Here is a 23,555-nt window from a genome sequence, read left to right as displayed (position 1 = left end):
GAGTTATCGAAAAACTTAACACCGATAATTATACCTTTGTGAGAACGGCAAACAAATTAGGCAATAAAATACCTGTGGCAACTGGTATCAGACAAGGGGATAGCCTAAGCCCAATCCTGTTCAATATTATAATGGACAAAATCATCAACGAAGTAAAACAAGCCGGGAGAGGATACCGAATGGGAGACAAAGAGATAAAAATAGTATGCTATGCTGATGACGCAGTAATCATCTCGGAAGACGAACATAACCTACAGAAGCTCCTATATAAATTCCAACATAAAGCGAACACGTACAGCATGCAAATATCCACAAAAAAAAACAAAATCTCTCACAATATCTAAAGAACTGAGAAGATGTAAACTAGCGATCTACGATCAGAGTGTAGAACAAGTGATGTCCTTCAAATATCTAGGAACAAACATAACAAGCGATAAAAATCTAAAGAAAGAAGTAAAAGCACAAACAACGAAGGCAGCATTAATATCAGGATACCTTAGAGATTTAATTTGGCGAAATAAATACATGAGCACAAATGTAAAATTAGAATATATAAAACTTGCATAAGGCCGGTCATGACATATGCAATAGAAACTAGAGCGGAGAACACAACCACTAAACGGCTCCTAAGAACAACAGAAATGCGAACTCTGAGATCAATAACAGGACATACGTTACTCGATCGGAAGAGAAATGAAGAAATAAGGGACATGTGCGATATTCAGGATGTAGTAAGATGGGCAAGGAGCCGCAGAAGAGAATGGAGAGACCATGTTGACAGAATGCCAAATGAACGGTTAGCAATAATTACAAAGGAAAAGAAACCAGACACAATTCGATCTCCTGAACGACCACCTATAAGGTGGTATGAAAGCTGGTTCTCAGCATCCCAACTACTCCTGGCGAACCCTTGATGAAAATACAGGACCTAGTCCTAAAGTAAGAAGAAGAAGAAGAAGAAGAAGAAGAAGAAGAAGAAGAAGAAGAGGAAGATAATTTTTGGTATTTAATTACGCCCTCTGGCGGTGGACCTACAACTCTGTAAATAATTTCCAGGTTTTTCGCGAGGTCACTTTTGTTATAAATTTTTTTCCCGAAGCTGTACTATAAACGGTTCCCGAGATATGGTCGAGAGCCATTCTTATTGGGACACCCGGTACAACGTATGGACGCGCATTCTCTAGTGCTCTAGTGCTACCTACCATAACTCCGCTAAGCAGGTCTTTTAAGAGCAGACACAAAATCATGTCGTTCTCCACGGCAACAATTCACCCTTCTATAGGAAAAAGATATCTGACTGAATATAGAAGGTGAATGAGCACGTGTGTTAAAGTGAATTTTCTTCAAAAATTTATATTAAATTCTGACTTTTCGAATAATTAAGTTCTTACTGATTCAACTCTAATCTTCTAGAACACGCAGTAAGTTTAAAGCTCAAAGTTCGCTGCTTCGCTTAATTCCTTTATTATTTTCCTTAGTTTAACCTAACCTCCTAACCCTAATTTTAAGTACCCATGTCATTGGAATCAGGGGGCCCTGGGCCTCCCTATCCCAAACCACTTGACAATCACATATCACAATCCAACATAACCAAGATCTCAATAAAAAATTATGAAGTATATGATAAAGCCCCTTACATTGTAGTAGTTGAAACTAAAAATAAAAAGATAGGTAATATACATCCAGTCACAGTAGGAAAAATATTAAAACAGGGCAATATTAAAGGCATTGAAAAAATTACTAGGAAAGGAAGAAACAGAATTGGAATTGAATTCATCACCTCACACTATGCCAATACCTTTCTCACTAATAAAATAATATCAGAAAAAGACTGGGATGCATTATTTATCCCTTCTTCACTAGTTTCATTAAGATTAAGGGGAATAGTTAGGGACATTGATATTAACACCTCAATGGAAGAAGTAATTACGGAGGGATTGTCTACAAGACCAATAATAGCAGCTAGAATATTCTTTTGGATAAATTAGCACAACACCTAAATGACATGGAAATCAATACCGACATTATTCGATTAATCACAGATATTTTGACAGCAAGGAGAATATTTATGAGATCTCCAAATTCTGGCCGGCTAATTGGTCCTAGACAATCTATGAATCTCCCCTAAGTCCAATACTATTCAATGTCTACACAGCAAGTTTGAGGAAGGTTGTTAATTGTTCTATCAAAGTTATCCAGTATGCAGATGATATTGTACTGACTTACTCACACACTAATATCGATCACTTAAGGTACAGTATGGAAGAAGCTCTACACCAAGTTAATGATTAGCTTATCGAACATGGAAATTTCTGTTAACAAGACTAAGGCGATGATATTCAGTTAGAGAAAACTTCGACAATACGTAGAACCTATTGGTCTGCTAGATACTAATTTAGAATGGGATGACTCATATAAGTATTTGGGCGTTATCTTTGATGCACAAATGACTTGGAAAGAGCATATAAACAACAGCTGTCTGAAAGCAGGTAAAGGGATCAACGTGATGAGAGCTCTCACCAGAACCTATTGGGGAGCCAACCCTTCAGTTCTCCTCAATATCTACAGGGGAATTGTAAGACCACATCTTGAGTACGGTATGGGAATAATCTGCAAGGCTTCAAATGAGATATGGAGAAAGCTAGATAGGGTTCAATATCAGGCAAATAGAAAAGCTTTGGGATTTATGAAATCAACCCCAACCAACGTTTTACTTGCGGAGACATCAGAAACTAGCCTATTTTATAGAAGAGTGTGGTTGAATGCGAAATTATGTTTTTAAATTACTATTATTGAAAAATTATGAGATAGGAAGATCACTGATCACGTTTTATCATTTATATAATGAGGAGTCAACATTTTGGAGAAAAGGGCCTCCACCAAACTTACCGGAGGGTTTAGATTTAGCCTTACAATATATAGATAAACTAGAAATCACAGAGGGGTATCCATGCTACGAATACTGGCCTCAAATACGGAAACTGGAGTGGTCAAATTCCAACATTTCTAAGGGCTCAATAGGCTGTAATGAAAAATTTGAAGGAATACAATGAATATTCTATAATTTTCACGGATGCTTCTCTAGACAAAAGATCGGAGCATGCGCAATTGGGATCACTCAATGGACCAAAAAATGAACATTGCCCGAAGAATCGGAAACCTCACTCCAATTTGTACAGCAGAGATGATTGCAATTAAAGAAGCTTTAGAAGAAAGTGGCGAAAAGCAGGATAAAATTATAATTGTTTCGGATTCGATGAGTGTCTTACAAAAATTATCTGCTTCTCATTTAATGGCCAAAAAAGATAATATCACTCTATATATCTGACAACCAATAATGTCTAATATGGAAAATGGAAAAGACGTCAAATTATTATGGGTACCAAGTCATTCACGAATCACAGGAAATGAAAAAGCGGATAAATTAGCTAATCAAGGAAGACAACAAAATTTAATAATAGAATATAAATTACATTACGTTGATATATGGCTAAGAATCAAAGAAGAATTATGGAAAAATTGGACTCAACTTTATCGAAGTAAGAGCAAAATCAAAGCAAGAAATTTCTTCTCTATAGAAAATCCATGATTCAACAATGCTAAACTAACAAGAAGAGCGATTACAATTATCAATAGAATGAGATCAACACATTGCAGCACCCCACAACATATATATAAAATAAATACTAAAGAAGATCCTTACTGTGACTGTGGACAATTAGGAGACTTGAACCACACTTTTCTTGGTTGCACGATTAGATCATCACAAAATGATGAATTGTACAAAGAGCTGCTTAAGTATAATCAAGCCCCCATTATAGATATTCGCTGCTTTTGGCTCCAGGGCCAAAGTCAGTTGAACTCTTAGTCAAATACCTAACGAGAAATGACTCTAAGTAGACAGTAGGCACTTATAACCAATTATGTAATGCATGGCTTAGCTTATAATAATTGTAGAATCATAGATAATCATTTTACCTACATACGAGCTACTTTCTAGAGCTATTTCCATATCCTACTCTCCCGGTGCAACCGGTACCACCCTCTGTAATAACCTAATCCTATTTTAAAGGGCATAAAGCAGGTCTTCAGACGTACCATTTGGTACAAATAAACTGGTAACCAGCAAAACACAGATCGTGGCTGTAAGTCGTCAGACAAATGGCCAATAGAGAGAGAAGAAGAAGAAGAACACCCTTCTATAGCCGTTAAACGCATCTAATCAGAATCGTGATTCATCGTAGATATGAAAAGAAACAATAATTAGTGTGAGACTGACCAGTTAGTCTTGTGTTTCTATACCGGGCAATTTAGCAGTATGATAACCTTAGTTAAGCCAATTTCTGCTTTTGTAAAAATCGCTAAATATGGTTATCTGTTATCAATTTAACATACTCGGACTTAAGGTCTTTATAGCAACTTGGAAAAATTAACAATATCTATTTGATTCGGCTTATGTGAACTGTTTTCTTTAGAAAAATATTTAAGAATTGTTTTTTTTTGAAACATGATTAGATATGGAACGTTAGTTTTGTTGTTGTACGGTTGTAATACTCAAGCCCTGAGAAAATTGACTCTTAAATGAATATGCTACAACATTATTTTATCTAGTTTCTTATTATAAAAATCTATTGTTCCTGATCTATATATAAATACGTCAAGTCCTATCTATTGCATGGTTGTGTAGTCTCTGATATTTCAAATTTATTTTATTCGTACTAACAAACAATATCCAAACTTGACCTTCATAAACTATGTAGTCATAAACGACAGCGCTAATGCAACATGTTCCAAAATATTTAAATTCGATTATTTGTGGCATACTTTCTGTTCGTCTTTTCCGCACAATCTGCTTGGATAAGTCGCAAAATACTTTAATAGCTATATATTTATACCATTCTTACAGTAAATCTTTCCAAAAAGACATAAAAATTCATTTGGCTTAAATACTTTCATGTAAAACAATTGGTAATCAATTTATCGACCGGTATTAAAGCCCTAGACTTTATATATTAGGTGATAAGTTATCGATATTTACCAAATGTGGAAATATTTTTCAATAGCAATCAACTTACGCGTTAAAATGCTTTTTATTTCTATGTCGTCAGTAACAAGTTTCGAATATTAAGGATTCATCTTCTATGCAGTGTTATGTCATATAAAAGTTTTTATTTACTTACTTTCTGCCATTAGGAACACTAAACCAACAACACCAAGTAAAATGAATGTTGTACCAACTTCACTCCAAGTACGAGATGAGATTTGAGCTTATAGCTTTATTAACGCCTGTGTAATTCAATCCATATATGTATGTCACTGGAGAATCAAACAATACTATCGGTTTCAAATAAAGAACAATTATTGAAATGTGTACTGTGTGAATTAACTTAAAAACTAAAACAAACGCTGTTATTGATATTTAATTTCACGTAGTCTATTCGTGATTACATCGGGTTTTTAGAAAAGCATAGCAAAATGAATCGGAAGTGGAAAACACTGATTTGCGTTTTTTGTTAGCAAATAATGTTTGTTTGAGTTCACTGGTCTCAATTCGTTGTGTCATTATCATAAATCAGTAAATTTTAGTTAAAATGTTAGTTAGATCAATTACGATGTCAAACACGCGTACAAATAATAATTCAACTATTTTGTATATTTTGAAAAATATGTGTATCATAGCGTATAGGAATAATTAAATATTAGTTCTCTAGTAGTAATTAATAAAACTTTATTCTTAAATGTGCCCCTCGGCCTATCGTATATCAGGTGTAATAAAACAACGTCAAGTAGCAATTATAACACTGTTAATAATCATTTATTTATTAACTTTTCTATTCAATTGAGTTATCATGGTTTCATTTAAATACTGTTACTCAGGAAGACTATCAATCTGTTAATCAACTGGAATAAGATTAGTTGCGATATTAAAACGGAAATGTTTTTGGCGTTTGTTAAATCGATTAAATATTTCTGCTCAACATGTCATCTTCGTTGAGTAGACTTATCTGAAGAAGTTCAGAAACGAACTGTTAGTGAAGTAATTCGATGTCAACCTATACTTGCATATTTGAAGACCTAGTTTCAACAAATGAATCCACTACTTCACTGAAGTTTAACGAATTAATCAACAAGTTTGTTACTGTCAACCACGTTCTACAGAACAGTAAAAGTGAGAAAAATATATATTTAAATTATTGTATTGAATAACGAATCTTCATAAAATTCATTTGATTGAAATGACACTTTATTTAAAAAACAATCGTTCAATTTATTTTAAATTTCGACCGATCAATTCTAAATTATAATACAATAAAAATATCTTCAGTCCTGAACACTAACTCGTTTTATATTTAATTATTCAGGTAAGTATTATATTATTACAATATTAATAACACTTACCCTCCGACTAAAAACCCCGATATACATATGATCATTGTTTTTATAAAGCCACCTTCGCACTAACTCATTTATGTTCACCATACAAACACAAGACACACACTGATACTGATACTGTTCGAACTAATACTATACAAACTTCAAAATCTGGACTTATCCTAAAGGAAGCAGCTGGCGAACTGAAACCAATCAAAAGGACCAAAATCTAGATGGTAAATTTGTTTTCAGAACTAAATCACAGGTAGCGGGCCAGCGGCGTCCCACACGTGAATTTATTGATGAATGTTTTTAATCGGTAGATGGAGGTGTTCAACAGTAAAAACAAGGCCCCATGATACATGCTGACCATTATTTCACAGATGCATAGGATAGTTAACAAGATTCAGTATGTCGTAGATTGTTGGCATCTATTCGACAGTTATTGGTTCGGTGCGACTGGGAGTAGAATATTGAGAAAACTAGTTAGTTAATTGAACAGTATTATAATTCTTCAGAATAATAATGACATTAACGCTTATTCAGACAAAATTCAAAACTATAGCTATCAAATACAATTGTAAGTACGTGAAAAAAAGATCGATTTTAACTGGTTCTAGAATCATTCATAATCCTATGTACATTGAGACTGTTTGAGAAAGAGTTTTTGTACTCTTGCAATTGCTATTTTAGGGTGAAATGAAATGAAAATTATTAGTAAGCAAATGCAATAAATTGGATGAGGAAAGAAGAAGAAATTAGTAAGATATCGAGAATATACTCGAAGATAATGATAAAAAAGACAGCCACATTCATTATGTAATTTTAATTTCCATAGAGAGTTAAATCTTATTTGTGACGAATAAATGAATAAAGTATTCCATTGGCTCTAAACAAATGTTAACAAAGTATTCCAACATCAAATTTAATCTAAAATAACATGCTTAACAATTACCTAAATATCCTATACGTTTACATTAAGTCCCAAAGCACTTAAAATTGTTAATTTTTTATAAACTTCTATAAACAATTTTATTTTTGATTGTATATAAAGTAGTAGCGCCAAATTTCAACACATTTTGTGAAAGAGTTACCAACTTACCAACTTTCACCCAATGCTTATCAATGTAATTATGTTAATGATGGCCCACTTTATGAAAAACGCATATACGAGGCTAGAAAAATTGCTATTAGAATTCAATTTACTTTAAGCCATAAAGAAATTTAATAGCTCTGTTCCATATACACGGTGTCACAACAAAAATTACCCACCCTAACTAACTTTTTATAAAAACCTGAATTCAAGGGATACATTTAACACGATACTTGTGTACGTAATGTAACCCCTATACCAGAGGTGGGGAACCTTTTTACCATTAGAGGCCACATTTAAATTAGGCAGCAATAAGAGAGGCCGCATTAGCTGATTGACCTAAGAAAGTGACTTTTGTGAAATTATTATAGTTTTTCTATAGATTTAACAATTTATTGCATTATATAGAAAAAATAAAATATAATACTACAAAATTTTAAATACAATATACATATAAAATATTATAAAAAAATATAATAAAAAATAATTTCTCATTCACTAAGTTGGTGAGTTATTTGGTGTTGTTTTTTGTTTGACAGTAATTGTATATTTTGATCAAGCTTCGTAACACACAGCTTTAATTATTGATCCTCTAAATGCGCATCTGTAATTTGCGTTCTTAAATTTGTTTTTATTTTTGACATGAGAGAAAATGTTGTCTCGCAACAGTAGGTACTTCCGAAGCAGGAAAGTAAACGGCGAGCATGTTCTCGAAGGCATGGATATTTAACAGCATTTTTCCAGATATCTAAGGGATCCTTTTTAGCGTTAAAAAGGGATTAGATGATACTATCTTCCCCTAAATCAATTAACTCCATTTGTAGTTCTGCAGGAGCCTCGAATATATCTATTAAATGTGGTTCAAATGCCAGTTTCATAGCAGGAGTGTGCTCGTCAAAATCAGAAAATCTATTAGCAACTTGGGGGCGCTGAAAACTGTTTAAAAAATTAACATTGAGTGTCCAAGTCTGAAACGGATGGTCCGTGGGCCAGAGCCTCGCCCATGCGTGTTAGGGTCCGTTTCAGACTAATATTCTGACGTCATGTTACAATATGACTGTACAATAGTTGTTTGAAACGAACTCTACTCTACCATTTTGTACTAGGTGGCGAAGGGCCGCACAAGAACCTCGCGGAGGCCGGGTTCCCCACCTATGCCCTATACCCTACAAAATCATCTCGTTAAACAATAAATTTAAATTGCCAATGAAACCACTTGAATTCTCTTTACGATCGTCTATATTTTTTATAAAAATTATCAATGGTTTTGTAGAAATAACTTATGTGATAATTTTGAATATAATACGAAATTAAAATTAATTTTTAGACAGATGATTTTTCGACACGATTTTTATTTAAATCCACCTGTATGGATCATCTAATTTTTATCATATTAAAGTGTAGTAAATTAAGTCAGAATTTGTTCGCAATAAATCTACCTTTCATTATTGTTTGTCAATCAATAAATTATATAAGTTTCACATATATTCCGTGTACACATTTACTTATTAAAATGGTGATTAATCGTTCAAGATTAAATAGAAGTTATGGAAATTCATTTCAAATATGAAGAACGTGCTGGAGCTACAGCACACACTTAATAATAATCATCCAAAAAAAAATTGGTGATCGGTAGTTCTCAAAATTGATGAATAAATTTATAGAAATGCGTTCTTTGTATAACAAAAGGCAAAAACTTCAGAAACTTATTAGGAATAAATCAGTTGAGTTGGCAGTTTTTGTTCACCTGCAGATGGAAATAATACCCAGTCAATAAAAGAAGTTATTCAAGCTTCTAGGGGAACGCGAAGGAATGTTGATCTAAAATACTGTAACTTTTCTTAGGTAAAGGTCCGTGGAAAAAATTGATAATTTCACACTCACAGCTTTATTACATCACAATTCTAGCACTACGACAACACTAAAATCATTTTAATAACTAACACTTCACTTTAGAGAAAACTTCTTTACCACTCGGATTACACGTATCGTTAGCCACATATCTTCAATATTCAACTACTTTACATGAGCTATTCCCTTTTACAAGGTGTTTCTAAATTCATGCGAGAAAATTTAAGAAGTGATTGCTCCTATGAAAGTAAGATAGGTTTTTCCCATAACAAACTTTCATCAGCTCACCTCTTTTCGAGATATAACCCTTAAAAGATGGTGACTAAAATTGAGTTTTTAATTGTTTCTCTAAACGTGTACTGCAATCCATGATACGTAGGCTACGTTCATGTATTTTGACTAGAGGTGGTTATTTCCAGCATTTACTTTGAATCGTATAACATTTTACATTTTTACTATTTTCCATTCAATTTATTAAAAAAATTGTAAATTATGGAGTTCATCTTTTTTACCTGCAGCTATTGGTTTTGGGAAAAAAGAAAAATATTTTTAAATAAAACAAGGATTTACCGTTATAATTTTATTTCATAAAACTTCATATTGAAAAAAAGTTTTGATATAAAATAAAGTAAGGGTTGCTAATTTCATCCTCGTATAATGTAACAGGAAAATTGAAAAAATACCCGTAGTTAGGCCTTTGCGAGTGCACGAAAATGATAGAATTTCAAGGTTATACCATAACCGAAATTTTAGAAAACAAAATAAACTCAATTTTAGTCACCACCTTTTAAAGGTGATATATCGGAAAGGGGTGAGCTGAAGAAATTTTGTTATAGGAAAGACCCATCTTAATTTCATATGAGCAATTACCTCCTAAACTTTGTCGCATGAATTTAGAAGCAACCTTTATATGCTCTTGCAATAAAAAATTTTAGAAATTTCTGTCTAGTTACACGGTCCACAAACAACTATGAACTAGTTGTCCAATAATAGATGGAGTCACTCACCATCTCTCATAGTTTCCACTATATTAAGTTGTAACCGATGTCGTCCGATGGCGAGCGGCTGTATACTCGTCACAATACGAAACAGAGTAATGCCATGTATTACATTTTAGATAAATGTACCTTTTTTTGAATGCTGAAGTAATAGACAAAGCTGCAGGTATTTACAGGAATACCCTACTTATTAGAATCGAAAATCAATTAGTATCAAAACAAGATTGGGAAGGTAAACGTTGAGGCCATAAAATGATATTTTTTAAACAATAATTTATTGGAATGACGAGATTATTTGAGACATAACATGTCACATATCATTCAATTATGATAGATCATAATGAAGTAGTAATGTAGATTCTAGAAGATAAATTCTATAAATAAATGATAATTCAAAAAATGGAGAAGACAGAAAACAATAAGGGTTCAAATCACACGAAGCAACAAAAAAATTATTAATTTTTTTCCTCGTGGATGAAATTATGTGATTCGTAATTATTAAAGAAAAAATAAATAACTGTATTTATGAAACTCCAATTTTATTATCATCATTAAAAAAGCGTATATTCTTAAACCGTTCCACATGTCTCCTATATTCGGAGTTTGGAGTGTCTCTAATTAAAAAGTGTATTTTCAAGGACATATTACCTCCCAATTTATAATTTGCTTTCAGCAGTTTTTTGATGAGGAGATCTGTAGTCGCCCAAAAAATTATTAGTTACTTTGACAAACGCCATCCAAGTTTCTCTTTGGTTTTCATTAAAGTTGGTAATGGATGCCGGATGTTTAATCAATTTTTTGATGTTGCGTCCAATGTCACTTAAATAAGGAAATTTTTGTTTTAAATATTTGAAACAAGTTTCATCTTTGTACCTGGCTTTTACAAAATTTTTGATTAGCCCTAATTTGATGTGCAAAGGTGGTAATATTATCTGACAGGAGCTGTAAATTCTGTTTTAATTTCGTTGTTTTCAGAACTGCTTGAACTTACCATAAACTGGCACAGAAACGAAAAGACTTTGATATTGATTAAGCAAAAATAATTGGTATATGGTGATTGGTATATTCGCGCTATATCACTGGTTTACCAAAAAGCATTGCTAAATATTGTCCATTGAACCAATCATGAGATACATTAGATATATGGCACCCAATATTTATCCTGGTTTGAATATCCAGGTTGAAATATGCACGAGAGCACTTCTTAATTAAATGTTATATAATATAAATAAATTTTTTTGGGTTTCAGACAAAATAAGTCGAGAGAATTAACACATTTGCGTAGCATTTTACACTATTCAGCTGTCAACTAACTTCCAAAGGTGATTTCGCAAAAATAATTGATGATAACTCTGAGCTACTTACAAAATTTAACGGAAAAGTAATAATTTGGTAAAAAAATATTGAAACGATTTTAAACGTGAATGATAAAAACAGTTAACTTCTGAGGCGTTATCAATGAAATGCACAACAGATTTGGTTCCAGTAACTTTGAGTGTTACCGGAACTTTTATTAGCTTAACTATCTTTCAGCTTTCATTAACAATATCCAAATCTCTCATCTTTTCACCTTAAAAACTGTACCACAAAATTTATTTATTTTTTTCATCAGTTCGATTTGTAGCTCTTTCTATTATTACCAAACCAGCTAATACGAACAACTAATAGATAGTAGGATCCAAGGCTAACAGCTCATGAGAACCATTCTTAACTACGCTAAAGAAATATGTCGTCCTAAATGATTTGAACAACACAAGAAACTACCAGAAGAAATCAACTACTTCTCAAAAAACGAAGAGACATGGATGTGACGTACTGAAAATAGAATATACCGAAATATTTCATATAGTACGAAAGAACAACAGACAGAAATGAAATCATACAAGTAGTAAGTAAATTATATAGCGATTTATACAGAGTTCCAGAAATTCATGAATCTGAAACGTCTCCCCTATCACAAGATAACGTCCCAGAAGTTATCGCGGAAGAAGTAGAAAAGGCGCTAAAAGAAAAACTGTCGGTAACTAGTCAAATAATCTGGTGGAAACATGTGTAAAGTCTTAGCAAGAACATAAACCAGCTACTTACGATCTAAACGAATACCACAAGATTGGAACTACGCCAACAAAATTCTAATACATAAGAAAGGCAGTAAAGAAGACATTAAGAACTATAGACCAATAAGCCTGCTACCTGTCATATACAAAGTATTCACAAATATTCTCAACAATAGAGTAATAAGAACATTAGATGCTGAACAACCACAAGAACAAGCTGGTTTTATCAGTGGCTTCAGTACTATCGATCACATACATACACTAAGAAAAGTTATGAGTCGAACAAAATAATGAGAAATACCACTAGCCATTTCATATTTCAATTTCAAGAAGGCATTTGTCTCGAAATATCCTAAAACCTTAACCAATCGAGAGGTCGACATGCCATATATGGAAATTCTTGCCAGCCATAATATATAATAGAAAATCATCTTTTTCTCTGAAAGCTCGTTCTAACTTTTCTAATAGGGTATTATGCACTTCACTTGATTGGTTGGTTAGAATTCATAATGAAGAATTTCACAAAACTTTCACCAAACACACATCACCTTTCTCGTGGGCAAGTCAGGCAGGGTCGGTTCGCTTTTGTCCAACCATTATAACTGTGTTTTCAGATTAACATATACCATACATCCATTTATCACTACCGGTAACAGCCTGTAACAATTGATTTAGATGAGAGAGGAGTGAACTGGAAATTATGATTATTTTATTGCGGTTGTTTTTGGTTAATTCATATGGAGTTAATTTCCCCACTATAGAACCTTAGCAAGTGAGTCCAAATTATTGCATTTTGTTTTTAGTTAAAAGCTATCGCGAGTTCTTTTTGCGTTAATTGTCGATTTCTAATCAATTTCAACGACAACCCAAAAAAACGACTTTACAATTGTTAGTGGGAATTTTATGGAATAATACTGATAAAAAATCAGCTGACACACACTTCTTTCGACCTAAATGTTATTGATACATCCTTGTTTATCATTAAATCATTACTTTCATTTACGTATTATTCTTCATAAAAAGTTGTTAAACATGACTCAATATTTTTTCACCATAAAAAAATTTAGTATATAATGTGTACACACACACAATTACACTGTGTGACTCCTATTTCGATAATCATGTTATCGTTTTCATAGACCGATGATACATAATTTACGTTTAGTCTCTAACTTGGTTATTGAAAGTAAATAGTTTATTCAGTATAAATATCACTAACGATTTCATAAGTTCCAACTTACTTGTACTTAATACTGTTAATGACTATCAAATAATTAATTTATTTCTAATTTCAATTATTGACATTTATCGAATAGTCGTCTGTTGTCTACTTATTTGGCACGCGTCAAAAATAGCCTTACCACTAAATGAATTTGAAATAAAACGATTGCTGCGCCTATGTATGAAAGAAATACGAGAAGTAAAAAGAAACAAAAACCATAAATAAGATGAAGCAGGCAAGCAGCTGTTTTCTTTGACAGCAGTCGAACGCTAGGTTACTGTTCAACAGTCCGCTTCAGGTGTTTTCAGATACCAATTCGTCTGCATTAAGGGTGCGTGATACTTACCCACTATTTAATTTATTTATTTTTAAATCATTTAGCATGAATCACTTCTATACGCTTTTAACATTTACTTAAATGCTTAATAGGAATAAATTGAGATTAACAGATATATGTTATCAATCACCAGATAAGTACCTTTCGTTTTTGAGTATACGTAGGAATCATTATCTTAATAATAATATTCATTATCACACTCAAAAATCATTGTACATAAATTTTAAAAGTTTCCTTAACTCTGAGAACCAAATTATTCCATAAATAACAAATTGTCAAAATTTGGTGAAGTCGTATTGTTAAAATGAATAGACAAGTAAAAAAACTTTTCGTTACTAATGCGTGAAACCTGTGACGTGTGTATTTTGATATTCAAAATAATAATTGAAGAATACTCACACAGATCATTATTAAATGATAAATACTTTTGAGGAACGAATAGATGTACAATGCAAAAGACAACCAAAGAAGAAGAGGGAAAATTAATTGATGAAAAGGTATCTATGAACCAATAGGCCTTATGTAAAACTGCATCTTGTATATCAAAGGTTCGGAGGTTAATACAACTAAATTTAGATTCAGAACCTTATTGATTAATTGTTCTAGAAGCAAAAGAATATTTGCTTAAATATACCTTATATAGAACAAATAGATGTGGAATAGATGCATTAAATTCATTTCTAAAGCGTATACAAAGGAATTAAATTGCTTGGGTCATTTAAAACCAACATACAATAGATATTTATGTAGTTCGTATTATGTGGAAGGCACGAGTCAAAAATGAAAATTAGATGGTGAGATGGAGACAATAGACAAAAGACACAATATTTTTTCAAAAAGAAAAGTTTGGAAAAATATATCAAACATCTCCTTTATAAAATATTCAAAATTTAATGCATGGTAAATGATGAAAATTTGAATTTTATTTGTATATATATATATATATATATATATATATATATATATATATATATATATATATATATATATATATATATATATTTATTATAATTACACCTGAGAATTGTTTTTCTATGAATACTAATATATGAAATTAGGTTGGAGCGATAATATTTTCATTCAATATATATTTTTATGTTTTCAAAAAAGATTAATTGTTTACTATTAATAACAATTCTTTACTAGACGGATACAGAGTAATGTCGGTTTCCATACGTGAAAATTCTTACGGCACAATTTAATCACGTTGTTAAGACAGTTTCTAATTCTATGAAGAGTACAACTGCTTTACTGTCTTTTAATCATTTTCTCATTGTTTATTAACGGCGCAGTACGTTTTGACTATAAATAATATAGAGTGTGATAATTATGAAATTGGTGTACTTTTAAGACATAATTGGAAACAAAAGATTGACCGTAGCAGCAAGGAAAATATGTGAAATTAAAAGAGAAGCCACGGTTGATGAGCGAAAGGCACAACTTTGGCTTAATCTTTTCAATAGTGAAGATTTGACGCTTAAAGATCGTTTGCCCTCAGGAAGTCTACCTGCGTGGGATACTCAGGTTACAAGGGAAGCAGTAGAAAACCAACCTAATACCACTACTCGCCGATTAACGGACCTTCTTAAGATACTATACATAACCATTTAAAATCATTTATCTAAACACTCGAACATGGAAAATCAGTGGTAAGACAAAGGACACTTACCACCAGAACCCGTCGATTCGAGCGGAAAGTCTTGTGTATCTGGTGGAATTATGAAGGTTATGTGAAATCATTCCATATTGTCAAGCTATCAATGCCGAGGTATATAGTCGACAGCTGATATCAATGTATGAGATTTTATGGAGAAATATCCAGATTCAGTTAACCCAAAGCACCAAAGTAGGTTCTCTTACAACTAAACAATACTAAACCACATACTGCGAAAGTTACGCGGAATAGGGGAGAAGAACTTGGTGGTATTGAACTCCTACTAAATATAGCTGTTAGTATTAACTTTACACTGTCAGATTATTTTTTATTCAGATCCATGGTGATCCATTGCGATTCTTATGTAGGAAAAATTGGATTCAAAGAAGATGTTGAAATGGTGTATACAGGGTGATTCATTAAGAATGTCCAATCTCTGAACTGTAGATTCTAGACCTCAAAATATGATGATTCTGCTCAACATGCCTTATGCAAATATTGCTAGTTTCCGAAATTCAAAGTTTATATTTAAATTTTGATTTTCGTAATAATTTTTTATGTTTTCACAATTTCCCTTTGAAAATTGGCAATTATACGTTTTTTGCCATGAGGAATCATAATTTGCACTCTAATTTAACATTGCTAACAGAGGGCGCTAGTTACACTTGTTTGTGTTAATTAAATCAAAGTAACCTTTTTTTTGGCTGAACTTACAACTAAAATAATTAAAAACTATTAAAAAGCGTTAAATTCTACAAAAAAAGTTACTCTTCTTTGATTCGTGTAACTCAATCGGTTATCGAGTTATTTGCTTCTAAGAAGTTCAATAAATTTTAATTTAAAAAAAAAATTTATTAGTCCTCGACAACCGATTGAGTTAACGAATCAAAGAAGAGTAACTTTTTTTTGTAGAATTGAACTCTTTTTAATATTTTTCTATTATTTTAGTTGTAAGTTTAGCCCAAAAAAAGTTTACTTTGATTTAATTAAAACTAACAAGTGTAACTAGCGCCCTCTATTGGCAACGTTAAATTGTGAAAACATAAAAAATTATTGCAAAAATCAAAATTTAAATTATATAAACTGTATATAAACAATTCAATATTCAAATAGACGTTGATAAATATATATATAAATATATATATATATATATATATATATATATATATATATATATATATATATATATTAAATTGAATAATATATATTAAATTTATTTCTTCTTCAATTCAATTTAATCAATTTAATATATATATTAAATTGAAGTCGCTTCTCACAAGTAATGACCTTAACCTGAGAACAACACAATGCAATGACTACCCTACTTTATGGTGTTGAGAGCAGGACTTTGAAGGTCTCCAGGTGGAAGGTGGAAGCTTTTGAGGTGTGGCTCTTTAGACGGATTCTTAAAATACCATGGACGGATTGGGTGACCAACGACGAGGTGCTAAGACGAGTGAACAGTGAAGGAGAACTATTAACCATTAACCTACTTTGGCCGCATTTTTAGAAATCAACAATAACCCTTATTACAGCTGATCATGGAAGGGAAGATAGAACAAGATTTTCATGGTTGCAAAACTTTCGAGATTGGTTCCATGTACGTGATGCCGTAAATCTAATACGCATGACTGAAGATCGTGAGGAATTCCAAAGGATGATTGCCAACCTTCATTCGAATGAAGCAGGAACTGGAAGAAGAAGAAGATATAAGCTTCCAGAAAATATCTGTTTCCCCTCAAAATATATAGTGTTTGAAAAGCACTTTTACTATAAAGTCCAAGTCATAGAAACTTTATACATCTACTGCCTCGTTATTTTTGTTTTTAAGAAAGAGAGTTGTGTAAGTGTGATTATCAACTTTCAGCGTGGATTCCCCAGTTTCATGGGAATTATGGACTGTTTGTTGACGCGACCACTGGCAGTAGATGTTCACAGATGCCATATCTAAATCCGTACACGTGCAATTAGCAGTTAGTGGAGATCCACCACAAGAGATGGCAGATCTCACGATTTATCTTAGCAGTAATTGCTACAACTTCAATGTTTTAACAAATGAATTAAATTAAATAATGTAATGAATCCTAAAAAAAGTGATCCAGTTTCGAACTGAATAAATCTATTTTATGAGATTTCTTTTTACATTATTTACATACCATTTTGATATTATTTTATGTTAGAGTTTTAGTTAATTTTACTCAGGCACTTATTGTTTATATTTTTCTAAATAGCAATAATTTTATATATTTTCCTACTTTCTACATAACCCCATTACAAGATACCCTTGATGTTTTTCTTAATAAATCACCGTACATCCTTTTAAACAAAAGAAAGTTGTCAACAATAAACTCAATTTGTACATATAATTTCAATCTGATATACAAAAAATAGGAATCTTAGATAAACAATATAAATGGTACAAACTGTATATTTTTACAGTAGTTTCAATAACCAGTAACTTCAATCGTGCTTTTGTGGAAAGTAGTGATTATTGAAATTATAAAATTAAGAAAATTACATCAAGTCGTAAAGAGTTAAGGGCTTGGTAGTCAATTATTTACATTCATTTTAAAGATAACATTAAGTCCCGTTAGACGGACGCTTTTCAATTAGCATGTGAACCATTTTTTCCATTCAATGAACAAGACTGTCTCCTAAACCTAGTTTCATTTAACTGTTGTTGGATTATTTATAGTGTGAAAAAAAAGAGACGCACTGAATTGATTTTATGACCTAGACAGCAATTGTCGAGAGGATTGTGTATCCTTTATATCGTTAATAGAAAAACAAAATAATTCAATCTATTGATTCAATTGTTAGGAGAATTTACTACTGTGACTAAAAAGTATCTGAATATTAAAACTAAAACGAGAAACTCTTAATATTTATAAGGGTTAATAAGAGTTGTGAATAAACTTCAAAATAAGTGTCATTAAAAGCTATACCTATTTACCAATGCCGTTTAAGTTTCTTGGAATCTATGGAGTTAAAACGAAGCGGCAATATCCCGTAAAAGAGGCAGACAACTGTTAAATAGACCTTCATTGAACGTTTGATTGGTTGGTACGAATTCATAATGAACCACACTTCGAATATTGAAGCTTAACATTAATTTTTCGTCTCTTTCTTTGCCATACATTCCGATGATAGTTGAATCAACGGTTTCCCAGATTTGTAGACACATGACGCGTCACAAACTATGATCCAATTGTATTTCCGAATTTCTGCAGTGATTTGTTTTTGATAATGGTTTTGGAGAGGATTCAGATCAATCGGAGTAAGTCGAGCTACAATTCCTGACCATATTTAACGCTTTTTATCAGTCGTCAGTTAAGTTTTCTTGATAACAATGTCCATAAGTTTTTGCAAGTATTCGAAAGGATTGGACTCAAAAAATTTTGTTCACAAAATTTCAAACAATTTTTTTGTTTAATATTGTTACCATTATAAAATTCGTAGAGTACTACTAAGATAAGCATATTCAACCAACTACTGTACAATAAACTAGTTGGGGAATAGCGCTTATTTCTGGCATAGTAATTGAGTCCTACCAGCTTTATAATACTTAAAATATGAGATGAAATATGAGAGTGCGTACGGTTGTTTGACAACTACTACAACTAAAAAACACTCACGACAAATACCAAATATCGATTGTTATGTTAGTACTTTTCGACCATCATCTTCACATGAGAAAATAAACTTTGGCTCCCAATTTGAATAGGGTTGCGTAGTAGATTGTCTGCAAATAGTTACACCAAGCGACAGTAGTGCTATGGTTGATTTCTAGTTCATGTTCACAAAACTCTACTGTTATTAATTTACAAACAATAAATCAGAAGCAACACCTTTCTGAAAGGTAGTTTTGAAATGGTTAAATAGGTATCAACATGAATTGACTTGTACTTATAGCACTTACTATATCGTGGCCAATGATACATGTTCTGAAATTAGTTAGAATTCTTTTCTTACTGGAAAAATTGCATAGTATCTTCTTCACTTCTATAAGTGTCGGCTAAAGAAAGTTTATTATACGGACTACAGGCTACACGCTGGCTTATCGCGAACATAGAGACCGATAAATAACAGATCCAAACTACATGTAAAATATTCAAACATCCGTGATATTCATGGATGGCGGGTTTTGTAAATGCATCATTTTGTTTTACGATAATGCCTATCATTGGGAATAATTTGATCATCCTCCCTACAATCCCGATATATATTCAGCGACTACAACATATTTCTTCATTTGAAGAAACACTTGGACGGTGATAACGACAATTATGTCAAAATAGAAACCAGAATTCTTTGAATTCCAAAGCTAATTGGATGATATACCAGGGAAAATAGATTCAAATAACTGATTGTGTGTGAAAATAAAATTACTAAGCTCATTTATTTCAAATAATTTATGCCGTCATGCGGCTCTGTGAGTTCTCAGAACTTTTTTGTCACGGAGATGAATGATAGATAATAATAATATTCTATGCATTCTACGTTACAGTCTTAATTGTTACACAATAAGGATATTTGCGATAGTTTTCAATTACTAACGAAAAACTTATTGAAATTCGTTTGACAATAATCTGAACGCATAAGCTTTTTTATTTTTAAAATTATTGACAAAATATCTAAAAAGAAATAAAATTATACATATAGGAAATTAAAATAATCTAAACGACCCAGATAAACTTTTTAATAAAGTTAATTCGATTCTGACTACCTAGGAATACCTATATAGCATTTTGGACTTTTGGGTACAAATAACTGTTACACAACAATTAGATTAACCTTGTTTTCAAAACGATGTGTTAAGTAAGATTACTCGTCATTTTTATGTGGCAAACATATTAACATATTACAAGTAGAAAGTTTTCATAGCATTGTTATGTGTTGAGTAGAATAATGAAAATTTAGAATATACTCGTATAATTTTTATAAAAGTGTTATCCATTATTTTAATTCTGAAATTTTTTTTTTTTTAGTAATGTTAGCAAGTAAACTTGTCCAATGCAAAAAGTAGTCAATTTCAAAGATATTCCTTTGATATTATAAACTATATAAGTGTTTTTCCCGTTTTATGATTGTCGATAAATATTATAACATGTGAATCCCAAAATATTAATGCTTTAATAGAGGCAGGTTTGATCCATTAATGCAAAAATTCGGGTTTTTACGATTGGGCAGCTCCAAACACGGCTCAGAATCATCAATTCTTTGTTTTTTTTTGGACGATTGTGAGCTCTCGCGGCACCCACATTGAACAACATATCCAAACATGATATCTTTAGGGTCTCAGCTATCTCAATCTGCTTCACTCTACGGTTATCCGAAATTATTTTATGGACTTTTTCTTACCTATTTTAGTCGATAACAGGCTTTTTGAGGCGTTTGGAATTTTGAGGTATGGGTTATTTGAAATATTGAAATCTCACTATCAATATAATCCTCTAGCAACAAAATTTGCGGATATCTCGTATGAACTTCCATCCACTAGTATAAAAAAGTAGAGAAGAGGGTTTTAAGAGTTCCAAATTCTAGAATTTTTTGTTATTTGTGTACGATTACTAGCTTAATACTAAATTTCAGATTTCTGTGATTTCAAGTGTTATGCAACTGGAATATATCTAGACTTTTGTATATCTGGTATAAACCAAAACCAAGTTGAAGATTCAAGGATCGTGCCTTTGCGATAAAATATTGTAATGAAAAAAAAAAAACGTGTACAGTGTGTACGTACCGCTAATATGCGAAACTTTATCATACCTTGTTCATGAATTTTCTTTAATGGAAGGACATATCATTATCCTTTGAAATATCTATTAAGCTACCACTAAAAGCCATGCTGGTAGACAGCCCTTATTTTCCGAATTCTAAGTTTCTACTTGCATTTAATATTTCCACAGATACTCAAAAATCTCTGTTTTTATCGCCAATTTTGAAATAAATTTACAAGGCTAATTCCTCGAAATAATCATCATTGTAAAGTTACATTAAATGTTCTTTAACGCCGTTCTAAGATTTGTATAAACCTTATAAATTCTTAGAGGAGATTGAAATATATAAATAAGCGCACATAAAAACTGATCGATTAAAAATTTGTTGGAATAGTTTATGTATGCTTTGGAGGATTATCAAAGCATTCCTGACAGACGATGGAAATTGTTGGTCTAATCTCTTGCAGCGAGGACGACAAACAAAAAGTTTAGGAATGTGCTACCTTTATAGGGTGAATATGCTGGAATATAAAGAAACACACAATATTTCATTCTATTACCATGATATTCTAAGTAGATTTTTTATTACTTCTAACCAAAAGTATACGATTTTTAGTTATATCACACTGCGTATTTTTTTCTCGAATCTGATTTATGTCATTATGAAATATTCCTCATATCCCTAAAATCTCTTTTTATAAATAAAAAATATTTTTTTAATTGTATGTTATTAATTAGTAATTTTATTGCAATCCTAAATAGATCATTCGATCTTTGATTGAAGAACCCCAAGATGCTAAACAAGTTCTGCAATCATGCCTTCGGTAACTGAATCTTTGATTGTCGTTACTTTGGGTTTTAAGTTTTGTGGTTAGAATATGACATATTAAGTGTTCCATTTTGAGTTTTCAAAGTTTATACACGAAATATGCTACCCCAAATTTTTCTAGATACAAATGTTCATAAGAATATATCCAATAAAAAATTCTGCCCCTAAAAATTTATTGAACTTGGCGACTCTCAGATTGAAGAGAAAATGTAGTGCTGGAAGATGTAACTTAAAAGGAAACACACAACATTTTTTAACTTCCATACAAACCTCAGAGGTACCTATAAATACTGTTTTTGATTACTCTTAAATATGATTATTCTTAAATATTCCAAACTGACGTGATAAGATAATTTCACTCCGCAAGAATAAACGCATATTGACCTTGACATTTTCAAAACATAAATTATTTTTAAAATTTGAAATCGGTAAATGTGTATATTTGGTTTGATAAAACAAAATTTTTTCGTCCTAGGCTCAGAAAATTTTTATCTAGAACTTTGTTGCTAGTTTCAAGCAATATCTAAAAACATTAACTCAATGCTTAGCTTAGCTTAGCAATTGAAAAAACAGAAACATTTCCTACAATTTTGTCATATGTTTAAGTTTGCATGACAGAAAAATAGTGAAAGATTTTCCTATTTTCCTTATTGACTGATCTTGACATATTCGACACAAATCAATCTTCGTATGGGGACCAAACTGGTTGAGATTGTCTAATAGCATTTGAAAGAAATCAAAATAGGGATCTAAAAGTCTTCTACCGGAGATTCTGCTGCTAATACGATTATTTCTAAAATTATTATTTTTATTAGAATCATTAACATTAACCATACTCTTTAAAAAATTACAGTTCCAACATTTTTATTGAGAAAAATACGCAATTTTGAATTAAGACTACTTATCACGTCACAAATAACAAAATTCATTCATTTTTGTGTTAGCAAATTTCCATAAATAAATTCAAAAAGATTGGTTTAGTTTCGAATAAAGGGCGGTATCCTCAACTTTTGAATAGCTGTACGTAGTGCGGTCTATGAGTTGTTGACCTCATATAGTAAATAGAGTGAGTTCGCAAAAATCTTTACACAAAGTTTCAACTTGTTCCTTTTGTCCATTTTATTATAGGAGAGCTCGAACGACAACTTAGTTAAGTAGTTTAGAAAAAATCAGAATAGAGGCTATTTACAGTGACTTGTTTGGCTGAGGACGAGAATCATTAGAAGAAAAAGTTTTAAGTAACCGGCGCATGACAACAAGAGAAATCGCAGTACAGACCGGCATTTCCAAAACAAATGTTCTTCTAATGATCCTACATGAGCGCAGTGCAAAAGCAGCGTCGAGTAGATTGTTGTGAACGATATTTAGGGATTTGTTGCGAGGACCAAGAAAGTTAATGCGATCAATTGTAACAGGTGATGA

General features: G+C 31.8%; 1 protein-coding gene across 6 annotated transcripts in view; it reads right to left on the bottom strand.

Annotated features, from left to right (window-relative positions):
* Positions 1 to 23,555, bottom strand: part of LOC130451778 (IQ motif and SEC7 domain-containing protein 1) — a 158,723-nt gene that overhangs the window by 30,458 nt on the left and 104,710 nt on the right. The window contains exon 1 of one of the 6 annotated variants that reach the window (XM_056791022.1): positions 5,181 to 5,382. The exons of the other annotated variants lie outside the window; for them this stretch is intronic. The gene's annotated coding sequence lies outside the window, so the exon portion shown is untranslated. Of the gene's footprint in view, positions 1 to 5,180; positions 5,383 to 23,555 lie in introns of those variants that run through there. 6 annotated transcript variants of the gene reach the window in all.

Source organism: Diorhabda sublineata, chromosome X (genome assembly GCF_026230105.1).
Source record: "Diorhabda sublineata isolate icDioSubl1.1 chromosome X, icDioSubl1.1, whole genome shotgun sequence".
NCBI lineage: Eukaryota > Metazoa > Arthropoda > Insecta > Coleoptera > Chrysomelidae > Diorhabda > Diorhabda sublineata.
Note: the sequence above shows the minus strand (reverse complement) of the source record. Positions and strands in the feature narration are given on the sequence as shown.